At 32.9% G+C, this 20696-nt stretch overlaps 1 protein-coding gene across 2 annotated transcripts in view; it reads right to left on the bottom strand.

Moving 5' to 3' along the window:
• Positions 1-20696, bottom strand: part of LOC118193044 (major facilitator superfamily domain-containing protein 6-like) — a 98276-nt gene that overhangs the window by 53773 nt on the left and 23807 nt on the right. The window lies entirely within an intron of this gene.

The following is a 20696-nucleotide window of genomic DNA, read 5'->3' as shown; positions in this document are numbered from 1 at the left end:
GGGCCCTTCAGTACTCCAGTAAGCTCCCCTAAACACTATTCCATCTGGGCGGCAAACCGCTTTTTAACCAATACAAAGTGCCGCAGTAATTTCACATTTTTAAAGACGTTGCGGTAAGAAGAGAAGCAGCAACAGCGATCTTGCAAACAAGAGGAGCGGAAAGCAAATGTTCAAAATGAAATCTTGGTTTATAAACATTTAGTTTTTATTTATAGTTTTCCTGCAGGCTTCTTAAAGTTTGGATTTCAAAACTGAAATTGGATGAAGCATTACGCAAGTTTCCTTGTCATTAGTTTTATGTAAGATTCACATGACATGGATTAATTCTGAAACGACTGAATTTAGTGAGGTTTATTCCATATAATGACTCTTAACGGAAAATGCAAACAGCCAGATTAAAACAGAAAATTAAGAGCTATTTCAGATTAAATTCAAAATTAAGATATATATATATATATTATGTTACATATATATAAGACAAAAAAATTGGAAACTCAAAATTACAACTTAAACTAGCAACAGCCCTGTAATTTCTCATTTTAATTTGGGCACCTCCCCTTTCTGTTCTAAATTGTTTATAACAAATGTTTCTGTACTGCATCTTTTTAAACTAATTCGTTTCATGCCTGCTTAAATAATTTTGCAATGCGGACACCTGTTATCTAATCAGATTTAAAGGCACTTCAGTCCTCTCGCTGCTTTTATTGTGCGGTCCTTTTTATTACTTCGCCTTGCTGCTGGCCACACATAGTTTGCTGCTCCGCTTCGACTTTCGTCTAGAAAGATGCAAAATGTACAGAATATCCACATCGCACTCATAATGATGATGTGTAAAGAAAAATATGTGTTTTAAAATGTAGTTATCAAGGAATAAAGTTATAAGCTATGTGTTGAATTTATGGTCACATCTGTCTTCAAAACAACCATTGCAGCTATTTCCAAATCATCCCATTATATATATATGCTGCAGGTACAGTTGCTGATAGCAGCAATATACATAGAATTTTAATTGGCAAAAGCCTCCTTCATTTTTCATTTTAATTTGGGTACTTCCCCTTACTTTCCTAAAATATTTACCCTTTCTGTCCTTTCTATCTCCTTCTGTCTTCTCATGCCTGTCTCTGTCCCAGTAATATGTAGTCTGCTGCCTCTTTTTCTCACTCCAGTTGCATTGCTGTAAGTATTACGTACTCAGTTATAGAAGAACGGGCCTGTATCTTGTGCTGATTTTCTATAATGTAGGTTATAAGGTTAAACCTAATTACCTATTAATCAGAATTTGTTCAACCTTTCTGTGTTTCGAATGAATTCTCGTCTTACTTCTTACTTCAAATCATTAACTCTAATAATGTAGATGTAACTCAAAGTTTATTAAGTTTACGGTTCTAGGCATAATTAAAATTTAATAAAATTTATCTGTCTCTTATTGCGGAGGTATTAAAATGGCTAAATATGTAGAACACAACAAATAGCTTCAATATATAAATAACTTCAGGCCTAAACGCCAGCAAGTAAAAGACATTACTCACCAAAATCATATCTGCAGATACGCGGACAATTTACGGAATAAATTCGTTTCTGATATGTTGTTAAAGTTCTTTCGCTGAATTATACATTCATTCGCTATTTTAACTCCACCTAATTTGCATTCTGATTAATGCCGATGGAAGAAATATATACAGGAGAATATTTATATAAAATTTTAAGTGCTATCTAAAATAAACCGTAGTTTCTTCAAAAATGAAAATAATAAACACAAAGAACTGTATCAAACTGTCATGGTTGCATTTTCCACGCAGACCAGCTCTATCATCATTACCTACGTGATCACCAATTTTAGTTCTGACACTATATATTCTTTTACTCTGCTATATTATAGCTTACATTTACTTTATTACATATATCGTAAAATGAAAGGTAAGGTAAAGGTAAAAGTATGGGGGACACCAGCGATGTACCATAGGTCAACTGGTAATGCCTTCCCATACTAACTCTTTGAGAAAAAAAAAAGGGGGGGAGGTGGTAATTGCAAGTTTTATAAGAATTTGCATAAACTGAAGCTTTTCAAAAGGTCTAAATTCTGTTCAAATTTAACGGCGCTAGAAGCTACAAGAAGCTATACTTTGAAAAAGGTTTCTTAAAGTCTCTTTCATTCAAGCGCCATTTAAAAATCTGCCTCATATGAACTTACAATAGCCTACTATGCGTTTTGTCACTGTCTGTAATTTTCTTTAACCATGACAGCAATAGTCTTGTGCTTTCAAATCCTGCTTGTCTAATTCTTAGCCATCATAACGGATGTCCACCACAAGTCCCGTCAATTAAAATTGCATTGCCTTCAATTATAATTAATTCTTTTAATGAATGAATGGAGACGCTCCTGCTCATTGCACTCGGAGAGAGAGAGAGGAAAGAAAGCAAGGGAGAAGAAGAAAACCGTATTTCTGTCCAAATAAAGATACGTTATCAGAGGGGTAAACGTTACTAATTTAGGAGGTTGTTAGTTATCTAAAGCAGAGGTTTCAAACTCGCTCCAGCGATCCGCATGCAGCCCCACGCAGTTTAATGCGGCCCGGGAATACGTTTTAATATGTATTTGTTCAAATACGAGGCTCATAATTTTAGAGACTTGAAGATATATGGACTAAGCTTTTGTGCGAGACAGCTATTAAAAAGCATGCAATGAAGAGGATTAGGCTTTGTCACTGCACGCTTGTACGCCAGGCCGCCAGATTAAGTTGGTAAAATATTCCACGTTGGTACGATCAGTAAATGTGACCGGCAACTGACAGCGTTTCAGAATTCTGATGTTTTCTATATCCCGGTTTAGATTAGAAGTAAGATACTTAATTCATCATAAGGAATGCTTAATTCATGATAATGGATTTACCTTAACAGTCTGAAATTTACTATTTAGCTGTCAATACGTTTGAATTGCACAGCTACAGCAAAAGAAATTTCAAGTAACAACCTTTAGATTTCGCATAGAAATAGATATAATTTGAATTTTTTCCCCTTTGCGTTATTAATATTATTTATTGCCCATGTATTAAAACTAAAAAGTACTTTCTGTCCCTCCCCTTTACATGGTGTAACGGGAAGCACCTACAGCTATCAAGAAGAAGGTCTGCTGTTCGAGTTCTGAAAAAAGCATTGCACATTTTTCACGTCTCCTGCATTTAATAGTATTATCACATTTAATAATATTATTATTATAAAATTTATTTAAAATTTATAATTGTTTTCAGCCTAAATGGGGTATTTGTCTCTAAACAGGATCTCTATAAATAGCAGTATCACTTTTTAAATTGTTGTCACCAAATATTATCGCCCTCTATTATTTTAAAAGAAATTAAATAATGAAGAATCTGCATTAAGTTCCTCACACTGTGAAAAAACTGCGGTAGTTGGAGCCATCAAATTTTGAATAACGTACTCCTCCACCCGAAGATAGACATCTGAAACCCCAAATTTTGAATTTTATATTTCATATTTTGTAAAACTTTAACAATTTTTTTTAACAAACTCAACTATTTGGAAGCGAACAGGAGCAACACTGTACGGAATAGAACATTTTTATCTCCAATGCGTGATATTCGAAATTCTAAAGATATGCTGTTTTCAAATATTTTGTACTTTTGCTACTGAATTGAATTTTATGTGGCGTAAGTGCAAAGGACGTAATATTGAATAAATAAAGCTAACACGCAAAACATTAATCATAAAAAGACAAAAAAGAAAGAAGTTTTGTAAGCCATCTTTCTAAGAAAACTGAACATTTTTGTTATGATGAACTGAGAAAAGATTGAAAAAATAGAAAAATCCATGCCAACACTTAACGGTGCATCGGGAATACTAAACATATCCTGCTTTTAAATTTTTTGTAATTTTGCTAGTGAAGTGTATGTGATGTGTGTGCGAAGAAAATGATGATTACTTACTAATAAAGTTCAAAAGACAAAAAGAAATGGTTTAGCAGGAGTGAGTGCAGCAGCAGACTGGTAGAGAGAGTGTGGGCTCAGCGAGAAACGCAAAAAACTTTAATAAATCCATTTGGGCGATTGGTTAAAAATCTGAAACCTTTCAGACCCCCCCCTTTTTTTTTTTTTTCTGTCTTTGTTTTGTTAAAAATGTTTTTAAATTTTATTTAAAAAAAAATTTATTCACGTGTTATTTTCAGATCATGTATGCGGCCCAGACACAATTTGTGTTTGAGACCACTGAAGCACCGAAATGTTGTTTAGAAGGCCATTGCTTATCATTTCCAACTATGTATTGGTATTTTAATTTAGTTTTGTAAAAACCGCAGTAAGGCTACTTAAGCTTTTAACATTTCATATAGTACATATGATAGATGTATTTAAGCATAATAACCTTTGGAAATAAAAGGCGAAACAAGGCTTAATAACTGTAACGTAAATCACTGAAAAAATTTCGCTCATTTCAAAATTACTACAGCAACAAACAGCATTCATAAAAAAAATTCTAAGCAAGCGGGCGGTGGCTTGCAAAAAGAACGGTCTTCAACTTTCATGAAGACCACATAAAAACAAACATAATGTTAGATTACAAGAGTCCCAACACTGAAACATCGCTGTTATTACAAATCATAATTTATACATACGTGCAGAGGTAGAAGGTCACAGAAAACGTGCGTGTTACGAGTGCCCCGCATGCTTCGATATTAACGCAGATAAATACTACGCTAGAACACGTTCTTCACGCATCTATCTGTCATTATCTATTGAAGCATGTGAGGATAATGCTCGCGTTAGGGTAACGATATCTGTTTGAGAGCAAATAAAAACTCTCAACTACGAAAATTCTTCTTAGATGAACATATTATAAAAATGTTTAAATACTTGATCGATAGAAGAAAACAGATTATAATGCCATCATTATAAATAAATAAAATGGAAATTCTGAAACAGCTGGAATTTGGCTTGGTAAATGAAAACGAAACATAAACTGCTAAAGAAAAAACTTCTTTTTCTTTTCTACCCTGTTATTTCTATAAGTGAAGTGACACATTGATAAAGGGGAATTTTAAACGAAAACTTAATTACGTATTTAACGGAAAATACATTAACATAGCCTTCAAACAAATGTTTATTACAGAACTATTTATTTTACAGTATTGTTTGTTTCTCAATACACTAAATCTTAGACTGAGAAATAAACAATGAAAATTCTAAATATTTATGGGAACATTTTCAACATAACAATTTTTGTTCATGAAGAATTATTTAACTAAAAATTGATTTTTAATTCAATATTTAGCTGTGTACCATTTTACTGGAAAACTACCAGCTTTATTACAGTATATTACTAGCTATTAATGCTATACTTACCGTATTTGCCGGCGTATAAGACGCACTTTTTTTTTTTTTTTTTTTTTTTTGACTATAGGTCTGTAAAACGGAAGGCGTCATATACGTCGATACTTATTGCGTCGATACGTCGTTTGTGAATGTGTCAAAGGTTCAATGGGATGCTGTGAAAAAAGACTGTGGTTAAAATCATTTAAGAAGTGTGGCATTAATAATGCACTAGATGGTACAGAGGACAATTTATTATATGAGGACTCAGATTTAGATGAGGTTATAAGTGAGTTTTCATTTAGCTCTGGAGATGAGTGTCTGGGTTTTGACGAAGCAAATTAAAAGTTGTTCTTTCCAAGATAGATTGGGTATTTGCAGAAAGTATACTTTGTATTTGTATTACTTTTGATTTAAAATGCTGTAAATTTATTACAATAATCGGTAATGAAAGTTTTATCCTTCAAAAATATACATAAAAAAGGGGTGCGTCTTATACGCCAGCAAATACGGTAATTACTATTAGTTATCATATATTCGGATACTGTTTTCGAATTGCTGGAGTCTCGTCCGCTTGTATACGAAAGCCTAGAAAATATATTATTAATTATTGTGATCAACAGTTCGGTTTATATGATCAAAAGATCGCAGAATAATTTTTTTTAACAGAAATCGCCAAATAAGTCCAAAATGGATTATAAAAATTGGCAACTGGAAGAGATATTTCACCAAATAAGGGATTAAATTGCTAAACAGCTCTACGTCTCTACGTCTAAATTCTCTACGTCTTAGATAAGGGGTTCAGCATCGGTAAAAAAATTTCTATGAATGTTATGAACAGTTCATAAATAAACTTTTGCGTTAACGGCATTCATAAACCAATTTTTGCCTTTTCCTAATTAAAATGCTGGGAAAGTACCTATTTATATGTTTCTGGTTATATTTAAATTAAATTAGTTAAATTTCATTGCTGTTTTTAAGGGCATTTTTTCTCATCATTTAATGCTACCAAAATAGTCGTGGACAATCGTGATCGCACTAAACGGCGCCTTAATATTTAGTACTCTTTGTTGCTCGGTATTAGTTCGGTTGCTTTTTATGCTTATTATAGACCTTAAAAAGATTTCATTACGACTCCTCCTAAAAAGACAAAACATGAAATATACAAAATTTAAATTTGCTCTACAAACTTTTAGTTCAATAAACTAGATTAAAGACGAAAATTTTCGCATAAAATGTAGTTTACATACGAATATTATGGTTTATATAACTTGATTACCTGCCCGATTCTCTCTAAGTATTTATTAATTAAAACTCATTTGTTTTAATTTTAAAAAGTCTGTTAATATATTATAAAAAAGTTTCCCCCCCCCAATCTATTTTTATACTAGCAGATGGCAAAGCTCATTCAAGAATCCACTAAATTACTGATACTTGGAAAGCTTTTAATTAGATCATTAATTAATTGTATACCTAAATTTTGAATGCTTTAAAAGTAAGAGATTTGTTTTTCTAAATTGGCAACAGTACAGTTTCTCTCCAAGTTTTATTCCCAAAAATTACTTAGTTAAAAATTTATTTGTTGGATTAAAAATACGTTAAATTTTAACTTATTATAGTCGCTTCTTTTAGTACATGAGAAAATTTTACAAAAAATTCATTCTTAATAACTGGTTCAAAGCCGAATTATTAGTTATTAATTACAATTCAAATTTCATTGCTATGTTTAATTTCAAATTAATTCTGATCAAAAGAATGTAAAGTGTACTGAAGTGTACATCAAATGCTGTATTGAAATCTATAAATGGTCACCTCTTCTGGCTGAAAGCTGCAGCTGATAAAAATTAAATATGAAATAATATGCGCACTATCATTTACTTTTCATCATACAGTAGCTGAAATCAGTCGCTGTTTTCAGCTAAAGTAGGAAGTTGGCCAAATAAATAAGTAAGATATTAATGGCAAGAATAAAATTCAGTTTAAAATGTTAAAAATAAGTTCAATAAATTTAAAAAAATTAGAGAACTTTACAAATCTGTTACGTGAACAAAAATTCCTTTAAGGCAAAAGCTGAAGATATCTTCCAATCTGCTTTCAAATGACTGGAACGTACACAACTCTTGAAGAAAGCCAAACCACAGGACATTAAGACACTGAGTCTCAAGTATATTCTTTCTGACACAGCATTTTCCACTTTTCTTATTTTCTTCTACAGACGTACGTCCAGGGTACTTATAAACTCCATTAAGAGAGTCAATAACTGAATCATTGTTAATGATATACAAGATTCGGGAACCAGACTACAGGAAATAATAAGTTGTAGTGGGAAGTCACCACTTATAACTGATTCCATGGCCTTCTACGGTGTCTCAAGGCATCAAGGAAACAAATCTCCCTCCAAACAAAGACGTTCCCTTTCCATGCAATAACGAGCGACTTTGCGTGGGCGTGGAGCCCAGGAAGTGGTAATTGAGGTGCTGTCACCTCCACCACGGTCAACTGGCGGTGCATGAACACTACGAGAAAAAGCCACCCCTTCTGCTGGACGATCTAACCTTGTTGTTATCATCGTCGCCTACCGCACACAGTCTGAATGTCACGTATACGTGACTTTTTCTCAGTTGCTTTTGATCTGGAACGTGTGCTTGACGCAATTCTCAAGGAATTACATCAAGTATTCATTGTTTTTCAATTCTAAAATTCGCGAAGCGTTGAAATGGTTCTGCTGTGCAAGATTTGCATTTAGAAAATGCTCGCTTCATTGATTACTTGGTCAGCTTGGGACATTATCAAATCTATTTCCTTTTATCTTAAAGATATATTAATATGATTTCATTCTAAAAATAAATGCACTTGCTATTGGCAACTGCATTGACTGTTGATACTAAATCAACTAGAGCATAGCATTCATCATGCGCATTCCAGCTACAGCAAAAGGATGATTAACATTTAAAATGTTTGTGAAATTTTTAGCTTCGATTATTTCATCATTAGTTGAGCTCTTCTATGACATATGTTAAAGGTTTCCACTGTATATTGATGAATCTTAAAAAATTCTTTTTAAACAGCGTGCTTGTTTCAGAGAGCTCAACTAACGTTTCCTCTCATATCTGGTTGTCAACCAAATTCTCACGCTTGCCGATATCATGACCAAACCACATTATTTGTGATCAAACCAATGAACTTAATATTTTGGATTATATTAATTATTTAAATAATTTCTAACCAGTTCTCTCAAATGAATCATGACAAGGTACGACAGGAAGCAGTTCTCTAAACTTAGACGGCATAATAACAGTGCTGCAAAACATTTCATGAAAGTATGTTTTATTTACATAAAAAGTATGCTTTATTATTATAAAGTATGCTTTATTAGTGTTTATATTCAGAGCTTCGTTTAGCACAAAACCATACACGAAACTGAGCAGTTTCGAAGGCTTCTGCCTAAGGGAAGGGATGCCTTCGTCGAGGACTTTCTAAGGGAAACTGTCTCGTATACACGTTACACATGGTGAAAGCCACAGTAACGCCCATGCAACTAGCCCATTCGCCTGGATTCGAGTCCCCGACCGAACTACCAGTGCTACTTTTATGGGCAGAATAATGGGCAGTTGGTCAGCCCATTATTCTATAGAAAAATATCTTTGAACTATCAAGAATAATATTTTATATGATAAAAAAATATTACCAATTAACGTAGCTGTTCGGAACGAATAATTCATACCCATGTATTCATTAGATTCATAAAGGATTACAGAAATTGAACAAATAGTTCTTTGTTGAGTCAACATCAACGGTAGTTGTACTATTAACAATGGTAGATGTACTACATTTTGCTGCTTTTGTTACAATTATTTCCCTTTTGTTTTATACTGTAAAGCAGACAGTAACTAAAGAAGAGACTTCCCCTTTACCCATTGTTTTTAGAATATTTATCTAGAAACGGTATCCTCTCTTCCACCCTCCCGCTTCTTTTTCTTTCCTGGGAGGGAGCAAACTGTCAATCTGCATGGCAAGGACACTTATTTAATACTCTTTTACAGAAAATCTTGACAAATACTAGCGATCGTATATTCGTCACTGCCCGTGGATGTTTCTGAAGAATTTCTACACGTTGATCGTGTTTCAAAACTTCAATGGCAATAACGAAATTCAAAAAAAATAAATAAATAAATAAATAAATCAAATCATTTCGTGTGTGCCTTTTCTGGCTTCTGTTGAAATAAATCGCCTGTAAGAACACAGGGCAAAGAACTTTCATGAACTCATAGCTATTTATGCATGCTCTTGCACAAAACAGAATACGTTTTTTCTCCGGGTTGATAAATTCAGAACCGAAACAGTTGAGTCAACAATTTAGGAAAGAATTCGTTATCATGCAAAACTCAGTGACCGCAAGAGAAGTTATTCAGGCCTAATTTACAATGGAAGCTACATCATGTGACACCATAAATAAACATATATCTAAAAACAATTATTTTTTATTTCCACACAGAACCAAACATAAAAGGCAAAAGGCACAAACTATATTACAGCAAAAATTTACAAATGCTTTTAGAAACCTATTCTTATAAATGAACTCTTCATACACTTCAAACTCGTTTTAGTTAATTGAATTCTTTGTTAAGCTTATTTCAGAGAATGTGTTAAGTAGCAGAGAGATAATTGTATTAAGCAGAGAATATATTTGTTTTGAAGTAAAATTATATGTCATCTCGATATTGTCATGAAATAATATATATACGTCATACGATATGTGTCACTTGATCACATCATTTCTCAAACGATTTTCAAGTGGGGATCACCTTTAAATTAGAATGTTCTACGGATCATCTTACTCTCGTTCCCTGCGAAAAGCAAATTGTTTAGCTTACCTCAGTACCAGTGTACTTATATTTTTACAATAACTAAATGAACTAATGGGAACTGACTGATGGGAAATAACTGAAATAACAATACGATTAATTAAAATTAATTTAATTTCATATTTTTATTAAATAATTAAATTGAGGGGAAAATTATATCTGTTTTTAATAATTGAAGGTTATTAGAGTTTTGGATAATGTTTGTCATTACGTAAAAATTACGTAAGTGCTTTTACTCCCATTAACGAGCTAGACGAGCCTGCCAATGTTCTCTAGCATGTCTATGTTTGCATATACTGAGAAAAAGGGATTTTGTAATTTCCTAAATCTTAGATTTTTAGTTATAATGTGGCATAAAAGTTAACTTGAATTTGATTTATTTTTATTAGCCCAAAGGGCGTTAGCCGATAAAGGCTATTAATTTCAAAACGGCATTTTGCGTCCATTCGCTTTTCAGACTGTTGCCACCAAATATTATCGCCAAGTATTATATTTAAATAAACTAAATAATGAAGAATCTGCATGAGTGTTTCTCGCATTGTGAAGAAATAACGGTGCTTAAAGCCATCAAATTTTGAACAACGTAGTTCTCCAACCAAACATCGGCAATTGAAAGCCCGAATTTTGAATTTCGAATTTGTTTTATTATCTTCTTAAAATTTTGTAAATCTTTAACGAATTTTTGATTAACAAACTCAACGATTTTAACGAGAGCAATGGCAGCACTATATATATAAAAAAAAAAAAAAAAAAAAAAAAAAAAAAAAAAAAAAATTATCTCAGCGCGCAAGGCTGTGTATGGGAAATTCTTAAGGTATGCTGATTTTAAATATTTTGTGATATTGCTACCGAATTCAATTTAATGTGTTTTAAGCGCGAAAATCGTGATATTTAATCAATAAAGATAATACACAAAACGTTTAAAAAAAAGAAAAACAAAAAACGCCCTTTTGGGCGTAATTATAAAAAAAATATTCTGAAAAATATAAAATAATATAAAAAGCTTTCAGATTTTTTTAAATTATTTATTTATTTATTCTTTATTTTTGTGCTTTTTGGAAATCTAGAAGAAACCAGGCTTTGATGATCATTTGTGGTCTGCGAATCACAGAGATTGAGAAATGAGGATTTAGGAATAACCCGTTGCCCGCTCTGAAAAAGGTTGCAGCCCACGGCGGATGAACTTATATCTGAGAATTATTTTTTCCCCCCTTTCCGATACACGATACAAAAATCACGAGCTTACTTAAGCGCCGAAAATTTGCAACTTCAGTTATGGTGTTCTGTCGGTTGTACAAGTGTATTGAGATCGACTTAATAAAACTAAATGAAAGAAAAGAGAAACAAACATCACCCTAATTATAGTAAATATAATATTATTCGATGCTTTTATTGATTATTATTGTTACAATTAACTACGCATAGTCATAAATGTTTTAACTGTTCTAGTGTTAATTTATGAATATTAATAAAAACTATAATAATCCTGCATCATTAATCCTATTTTAAACAAAATGTATTTGCAAAGCGGCCCACAAGCTTTTTTGTGTTGGACAGGCCTGATTTAGAGTACTTGTCTCAATCCTGACAAACAAACCAACGACACAAACCGTTCCCATGATTGTCGACGACAATTGTGCGGTCTCTATTATTCCGAAGTAAGTAAAAATGCCAAAATATTTTCTGTATTTCTAAGGTGCCGCCTTGTTGGCACTTTCGTTGGTAAGGATGCCGGTTGCCACTTCCGAGGGTCCGAGTTCGAATCTCAGAGAAGGCATAGCTGTTTATTAACGTATAGTGTTTTGCAGCATGGAAGCATTTGAAATGTTGTCAGGTCATAAACCTTGAGAGGACTTGCGGCTAGGGAAAAGAAGGGTGGAAGATCCCTTCTTTCCTGGGATGTTTTCCCTCAAACCTGGGATAGAGGTTCCCCTCTCGCAAATGTAATTCAGTTGGTTCTTAAGGTTCATCCTGCGATGAGATGGTTAACTGACTGATGAGGGTTCGGCCTTTCCTTGCAAATATTTAAACGACAAACTGTCCGGCCATTGGAAAGGGAAAATGTATTTTTAAAATAAATAAAAAAGTTATTAAGTAAAGTGAGATATTCAGGACGTAAGATTTGGGTACAATTTATTCAAATTTCATTATGAGCCCAGAAGGGTTATTAATTTCGTTTTGACATTTTGCGTCGTCCAATATAAAACGGCATTTCACTTTTCAAATTGTTGCCACCAAATATTAGAGCCCTGCATTATATTTAAAGAATTAAATAATTAGGAATCTGCATGAATGTATGTATGTTTCTCGCACTGTGAAAAAACAACATACCTAGAGCCATCAAATTTTCAATAACGTAATCCCTCCAGCGAATCTGAGCATCTGGAAGCAATAATTTGGAATCTGGAATTTGTTTTATTATCTACTTCATATTTTGTCCGACATTAAAGAATTTTTGATTAAGAAACTCAACGATTTCAAAGCGAGAAATAGCAACACTGTACAAAATTAAAAAAAAAAAAAAAAAAAAAAAAAATTCATCTCCACCGAGCGAATCTGTGTATCGGAAGTTCTAAAGATATGCTCATTTTAAAATTAATTTGCACTATTGCTGTTGTTGAACTGAATTTTATAGTTTGATACGTAGAACATGATATTCAATAAATAAAGGTAACACACAAAACGTTAAAAAAAAAACTCCTTTTGGTCGTAATTTAAAATCTGAAACCTTTCAGATTTCCCCCCCCCGCTGACAAAATTACTTTTATGTAATGGTAATCACACTTATATTTTTCCTCTTTTTATTATTAATGCAATTTGATTCTGAGACAAATATATAACAGTATCGAATTGATAATAACACAGCGTTTCAGACAGATAACAGTACAGTTTTATAAAGTAAAGTCGAATAATAAAGAATAAATAACTTTTCACGCTTTCTCATTAATTCGAATTTTACTTGGCTCGAAATAAAACTTGATTCCATGAACTTCAAGTCTTTTGTGGTAGGTTCCATATCCTGATATTGTGAATTTCGTTACATCGGAAACTTGTTTTTTATTCTATCCGGATAGCAAGTATATTAATCATTTGCCAATTTCAGTGCCAGGATAATTCAAATTCTACCTATTGTCCGTTTTCGTAATTCAACTTCCAATTAAATAAGCTGAAATCAGCAATATTTCATATCGTTCTTCAATTGTAAACAATATGATATTCTTATTCCGAAAACCAGACGCCTCGGCAAAAGATGCCCACGCAAATATTTTATTCATACAACAGCAATATGCAGGGACACAATAGCCCCGCCGGAGTGCAACCTGTTTGCAATAATTTGAATGGGCATCCTGCCATTTATGATGAAGTTTGAACATTCTTTCCAGGTGGTTTAGACAGCCCACCAGGTGTTGACGATTCTGACGAGTTGCCATAGTTTGGCGAGTTATCGCCGTCTGTAAAGAGCGAAACCATCACCTCCTCCCCCACTTATTAAATAAAAATGTTAAATTTATTAGAAGATTCCCGTATCATATCCGAATTCGATAAATCGCTGCAGACGACTTTAATAGCCACATGAATAATCGACGTGTAAACAGATATGAAAGATGATGTTTACTCTGTAACATCTGCAACTAATTTCATAGAGAAAGAACATTAAGGTTGTCATACGAATAATTTTAACTTCGATGTTAATCACTTAATTTCGATGTTGACGCCGAATGTAAAACATACAATAAATTTCAAGCATACCAAGGGGGGGAATGCGGTATATTTATTAGGCTATAAAAAATAATATTGAGAATTTTTAAATTGATGGTTTCGGATCCAGTCGACTACAATAAAACAAGCTTTTGTTTTTCATGGTAATGAAAAAATAAAATAAATAATAAGAAAGTGAAAACTTTATTGCTTTAAATACTCTAATAAATATTTTTCTAATATTTTACAGTCTGTAAAGAAATGATGTTCTCGCACTCTTATTGTTTGTTAACTCGTTTAATTGTTTGATGCAAAAGCGTGATTTTCGATCTATCTTAAAATTCATGACATCTCTCTTAAACGGATCCTTTCCTTAACTTTTGATTTATACGATGAGAGATATCTGTCTCTTCCTTTCAATTAACGTTTAAAATAATTGCATGATCATTATGAAAAAGTCCGACAGACTTGATTTTGAACTTTACCGAAATAAAGAAAACGAAATTCATAAGAAAAATATTTTAGTTCGATATATGATTGCCACAACCTTCGATTTTTAAAAAAATGCAATATATTCGAAACAAATACGTTTAAAAAATGCAATAAAATAACGTATGCGTGTACATTAAAAACGAATGTAATATATAATCACAGAGAGACAAAAATTTCTTGCCTGTTAGAATTCCCCCCCCCCCCCGCTTCAAATTTAACATCACTACACAACTCTTCGTCTTATGGATACTATTAGGAAGAATCTGATACCAAAGAGTTGCTTGAGCAGTTTCTTGACAAAAATATTTTCATCTTCATCAAACACATTTTGAAATGTTCCTTACTAGTAACTTCTGATGAATGTTTAATGTTATATGATGGATGTTAATAGCTACGAAATCAATTAGAAATACTATTTTAACATTCTGCAAACAAAAACAAAGAAAGTACATTAATATTCAGAATCTATAAGGCAGCAGCTTTATAGATTCTGAATAGAGTGTTTCTATTCCATTTGATTCAGGATGACATGAGAATCAGGAAGGAACATGAGAATCAGCATGTACAGTTTGCAGTTTCAGTTTGATTAATTTCGTAAAGTATATTTTCAAAAAACATATATAAATACAGAAAATTGGAGCATTAAATTATTTAATTTAAATATTTTTCCCTCGAGTTGTGAGCCCCATAAATTGAGTATGGTATCAATCAATTGCAGGTTTTCGACTAGCATTTGATCAAATTGTTATTTTAAAATGAAAAATGGTAAAAATTTATCAGTATCGAGAATATTAGCAATAACTACTCATTTTTTTTAATGACGTTTGGTGTTTTATTAGAAAGGATGTTTCTCGCAAGACTCTTCAATATACATTTTTAAAGCAATAATATTCAATAAAATTATTGTAGCTTCTTATAAATGAAGCTTAACAATAAGATAATAATTTAGATATTTTTTAAAAAAGCATTTTTAATCCACAAAGCATATATTCGCAATACAAAACACATTATAATATATTTAAGTTACTATGGACCGTAATCTGTAGAAAATGCTAAATTTTATTAAAGTCAGAAAAATAATATCTTTCATTGCCATGAATCCAATAAGAGACATCGTACACGCTTTAGGTTTTTCATGCCCTAATACCACTCAAATAAATTCAGAAACAATGGAAATCGATGAGTTCCAAATAATCGATGATGTAATAATCGATGATTACTGCCACCTGGGGTCAACCTACTCAGAAATCCTTGACGTCAAATAGCATGACAGAGTGTTGACTCTTCTCTTGATCTCCAGTCGCTTTGTTAGTCTGACATCTTCAGCAATGGATCATGAAAATTGGAGAGGGAAGCTAGAAAAGTTAAAAAGAAGCTGGTTTTACTTCCTTTTTTCTTTCCTAAGCTTATCAAAAACCAAACACAATAAATCTCCCGAGAAAGCTTTCTTTGGAATTAAAGAATAGAGAATATCAAAAAATCGAAATTCTGGAGGAATGAAATCGAAAAACTTCTCATAGATTTCATTTTAAATATTAGTACTTTTCGACAGATATTCATGATGTGCATATATGACGCACAAAATGAAGCTTGAAATTTAATTTGAAATTTTGTGTATGCTATTTCTTTTTCCCAAATATCTGAGCTTTATTTATTAAAGAATACGGTAAATACTTTTCTGCTTTTATTGGTGATTATTTAAAACAGACAATTACTAATAGTAAATATTTCTTTAACAAAAGCTGAGAACTATTTAATGTTAATAAATTTTAACAAAATTATTTTTATTCATTCTAATTTTTCATAACGAAAAAATTAAACAGTAACTAAAAATCGTTCAACAGAAAAATATAATGTTTGTGCTTCTTATTATTATATCTGCCTTTCCACGTTAATAAATAGTTGTGGAATTTAGACTGAATTACAGAACATGCTGTAGTCATAAACTATAATACACAATGCTGTAAGATAAACATGTCATTCCTGTTACAAATAGACCACTGATAAACAGGGATACCCATTTTGACGGTGAAGGGTTCTTAATAGTTTAAAGAAGAAGGTTCATCAAATGAGCAATCGGAGTGGAATTTTTAGGATTTTACGAATACTGACGATATAGATTTGTTCCTTTTAATATACTGCATGATAATAAATTTACAAGTAATATTTCTAATTAAATTATGGATTTCATAAATCTGTGACGTTAAGAAATGAAGTCTATGAAAGATCAATAAAAATGGTTGCTCTTCATAGGAAATGTGTGAAATTTCGATAACTTGAAAGGCTGAGATTTACCTAATAAACACAATTCTTATATGAATGCATGGATAACTATCCAAATTTTGGACATTCTGTTTACTAGGTGGCATGCGAAGTCAAATGGGATTTCATCAACTTCGCATGCCAATGAAGTTACATTGATTTGAAAATCAATGTACTTCCATTTGCTTTTCAAATATTGTGCAGTATAATTTCAATATTTAAGGTGTTTGAAAAATATCTACATCGAACTTCTGGCACAGTCACTAAATATAATAACTATAAAAGCTTTCGATATTTTTCTCATTATGGTTTTAACATTTCACGCATAGACCTTCATGCAAAAACAATTAAAAGAAAATACGAAGTCATTTTAGATCTACAGGAAAACGCCTGGTATTTTTGACAATAATGGCAATACAGCGACAACGAAAATTACATCCAAGCCGTTAAAAACATTCTGTCAAGATATCAACAGGAGGAATTGGGTGAAGGTAATGATGATTAAATATTTGAACTTGAAAGGATGACTTCAAAGAATGCCAGGAAATGTATTCATCAGTTACGATTATACTTCTTCCAGAAGCTTGTGCTGATTTTTCCCCCTCGCAATCAAACACAAGTGCAAAGCATAAAATGCTACGTATATTCCTCCACAATAATTCTTCTACAAGAGTATTATCAGCATAATACTGATGAATGTCTACTGTGCTCATGGTTGATACATAGTGTTAAAACGAACATTTTCTCAATATCATTTTATAATGTCTCAAAAAGATCGCATTGAAGTATTTAATGGACAACACATTTAAAATGGTTTGCCACCCAACCGAGATAGTGGTTAGCGACGCTAACTTCAGTACCGAAAAGCCGCAGTTCGAACCATGGAAAAGGCATGGATGTTTGTAAATGTACAGTTTCCGTGCGACATAGGAGTACTCTAAACATGCGGCATGCCGAAAGTCCTCTCGAGAGGTTGCTGGTAGGAGATGTGAGGTGGGAGACCCTCGGACCTGTACGCCCGGGGTGTTGTCCATCAATATTGGGGGCGGAACTGAGCAAAGTTGTATTTTCACCTGTATGGTACCCAAGGTCTTTTCCAGCGACAGGCGCAATCTTGCACTCCTTGCCACGATTAATTTCGTGGGCTTGTTCTGATATTAGTATCAAACGAATGAGATAAGTCACAAAAACAATTTTTGCCTTTTTATTGTGGTAATTCTTCTGACTTTGGTCTTCGTTCCATGCAGAAGTAGTGATTGACGGTTTTTCCCTTTCCGATTCGTAATGTTGCTTATATGGTAGTTATAAATTTCAATTCCATACATTTTGCAATGCTTTTGAACTACAGAATAGGAAATAGGAATTTGAACTACAGAAAGTGCTAAAATTTATCCTTCAATCACCAGCCTGTTTACATGCAACGCTTTGAAAGAAAAAGAAAATTTAAAAGTAGCAGACGATATTTCTCATTTCAAATAATAATTTGTTGCCAAAAAAATTTATTCCAAAAAATTTGCTTTTTAATATTCTTTACCGAAATCGTTCTATAAAATGTGTAAACACCCTGTAGACTAATTTATCTTTTTCGATGATTAAAAATGCATTGACAAATAAAAAAAAGGGCCCGGATTTTTACTATGATTTAAATCTTTCAACGGCGCCCTGGTCCTTGATCTACAAAATAGAGTAGATGTCTATATTTTGCTTTATTTCATTTATTTGTTTGCTTGCCAGTTTTGTATTGTGTGTAAAAGAGTTGCTGTAACTTTATGAGCGATAGTTTTTATTCTGAAGCAAATAAATTCAATATAAATCATTTCCTTACGCCAGAATGGGTTTACATTATGTCAAATAACTAGCTAGTTGAAATCTGCATCAATTTATTAACAATATTCTTTTCTCTAGTCAACAAGTATAGTTCAGTTTGGTAATTTATTATTCTGAAATAAATAGGCCGCAACACAGCAGTGCCACAGCGTTACCTAATTCTTTGTTTTACTTACTGCCTGCAGCTTAACCGCTTTGGTATGCGTTGAGCCGTATAAAAAATCGGGGTCTTTGTCGCAAACTTCTGAAGTGAAAGCAGTAGTTTTCTTCGGCTGCGTGTATGTAGTACATTACTTCTGATATATGGTTGCCCGATTTTGAAAGGAATAAGTTTTAGGTAGAGATGAAAGAATGAGAATAATTTATGACAAAAAAGAATGCTAACATTTTATTTTATATTTCCAAATAAGTTAATCTAATTTCTAATACATTACAAGGTATTTTCTCCCTCCTTCCAGCATACTCCGTGGTGTAACGGTAGTACACTCGACGCGTACGAGAGGTCCACATTCGAGCCCTGGCGAAAACATTGCACATTTTTCACATCCGTTGCTTCAAAAAACACCTATGACTCTACAACATAATTTCCCATTTTATTAACTATACATCATACGATCTAGGTATTATTTGATAATACTACCTGCGTAATGAAGCCAAGCAGATAATGGTCGTAAGAGCCCATTTCAACATTTTAAATTTATGAACTGACGGATTACATGCTATAATTTTTCCCAATTAATAATGAAGCTAGGATAGCAGTTCACATTCTAGGTTTTAACGGCATTTGATAAATTATGAAATATATAATCATATACCTTATTTTTTAAAACTTTATATAAATTTAACATTATAGGCAAATTTACACTTGATAGCCCTACATGTTAAATGGATGGAAAAGAGAAAACGAAAATATTAGTAAGAACGTTAGAGCTATTAATTTGAATATTACTGAATATTTCAAAATGTTACTGCTGTTATCGAGTACAAGCAGCCTATGACGAATCCATTAAGTGAAAAAAAATGAGTGTATGAATAATACTAGCTTTAACCAAAAACCTAAGGCACTAATGGTGACAGGTGACGAAGGCTGGTGATACCAGTACTTTGCACGACGACTTGACGGATATGATACCACGCCTCTCATTGTATGAGACGAACTACTTAGGTGAATCATTCAACTTTGTTGTCAATGTTATGGCGGAGATGTACGTCATTTAGTATACAAATGAGGCTTCTGTATGCATCTGCGATTAAAGATAACTATAGATCTTCACTACAACGTTTAACAACCCCTGAGCTTGATTATCCACTCTTTGAGAGCCTTACCTTTTACCATGTATCTATAGTGGATTTGATTTGTATCAGAACGATGTAGATGGTGCCTTGATGCGAGTGAACATATGATTAGGTGATGCTGTGGCGTTCCAGAGTTTCTGCCCACACTGTGGGCTGCATTCCTAATGTTGAATCTGCAGATGTATTCTAGGAATGCTTCATTACATGTTACATAACAAGTTAGTTCCGGTGCAGATATTTTTCTTTACAGATTTGCCATTGTTTGGCAAATGGAACGTCCTTTTTTTAGCATTTCGTCTAGTCTTCCGGTCATTTACTGCAAGAAAATAAGGGCTGGAGACATGAAAGTATTTGTGGAAGTCACTCATATATTGCGGGTTATATTCTTCACCACGGTGTCTGCCTCTCCATTCCAATGTTCTCACGTGAGCTTTAAAAACCAACAAAGCTGGATATTTAGTTGACTATATCTCCGGAAATTACGCTGTTAATGATGGGATATGAATGGAATGCAATATTTACTGGCTATCTTAACAGATGCTGATATTACTCCTACTTACATTAGCAATGCATGTTACGGCTATGAAAATATGTAGCAATGTATGTTACAGCTATGTATGTGGCTATGGAAGGGTTCCTGCTTGAAAGATGCAATTTTGGAAGGAAAGGTAGTCTTTCCATTGATGTAGAATGTCACTGTATTGCACGACAACGAAAGCGCTCCTTATTCCATCATCTATACCTGAACCGTAAGTATGAATTACAGTATAGTTAACTGATGTAGGTGGTGCATTACTTGGTATGGGGACACTGATACCTGGTCCTTTATTCGCTGAATGAATATGTGACGAAATGATTTACTGTTCTTATTCTTGTCAAAAGTGCCATTTGTAATTACATTCCGCTGGCAGCTGGAAGACAGCTTAACGGCCAATGT

The sequence above is a fragment of the Stegodyphus dumicola genome, chromosome 3, assembly GCF_044657685.1.
Source record: "Stegodyphus dumicola isolate Sdum_Otavi_A_Nest chromosome 3, ASM4465768v1".
Classification (NCBI taxonomy): Eukaryota; Metazoa; Arthropoda; class Arachnida; order Araneae; family Eresidae; genus Stegodyphus; species Stegodyphus dumicola.
This window is presented reverse-complemented; position numbering and strand designations above follow the sequence as displayed.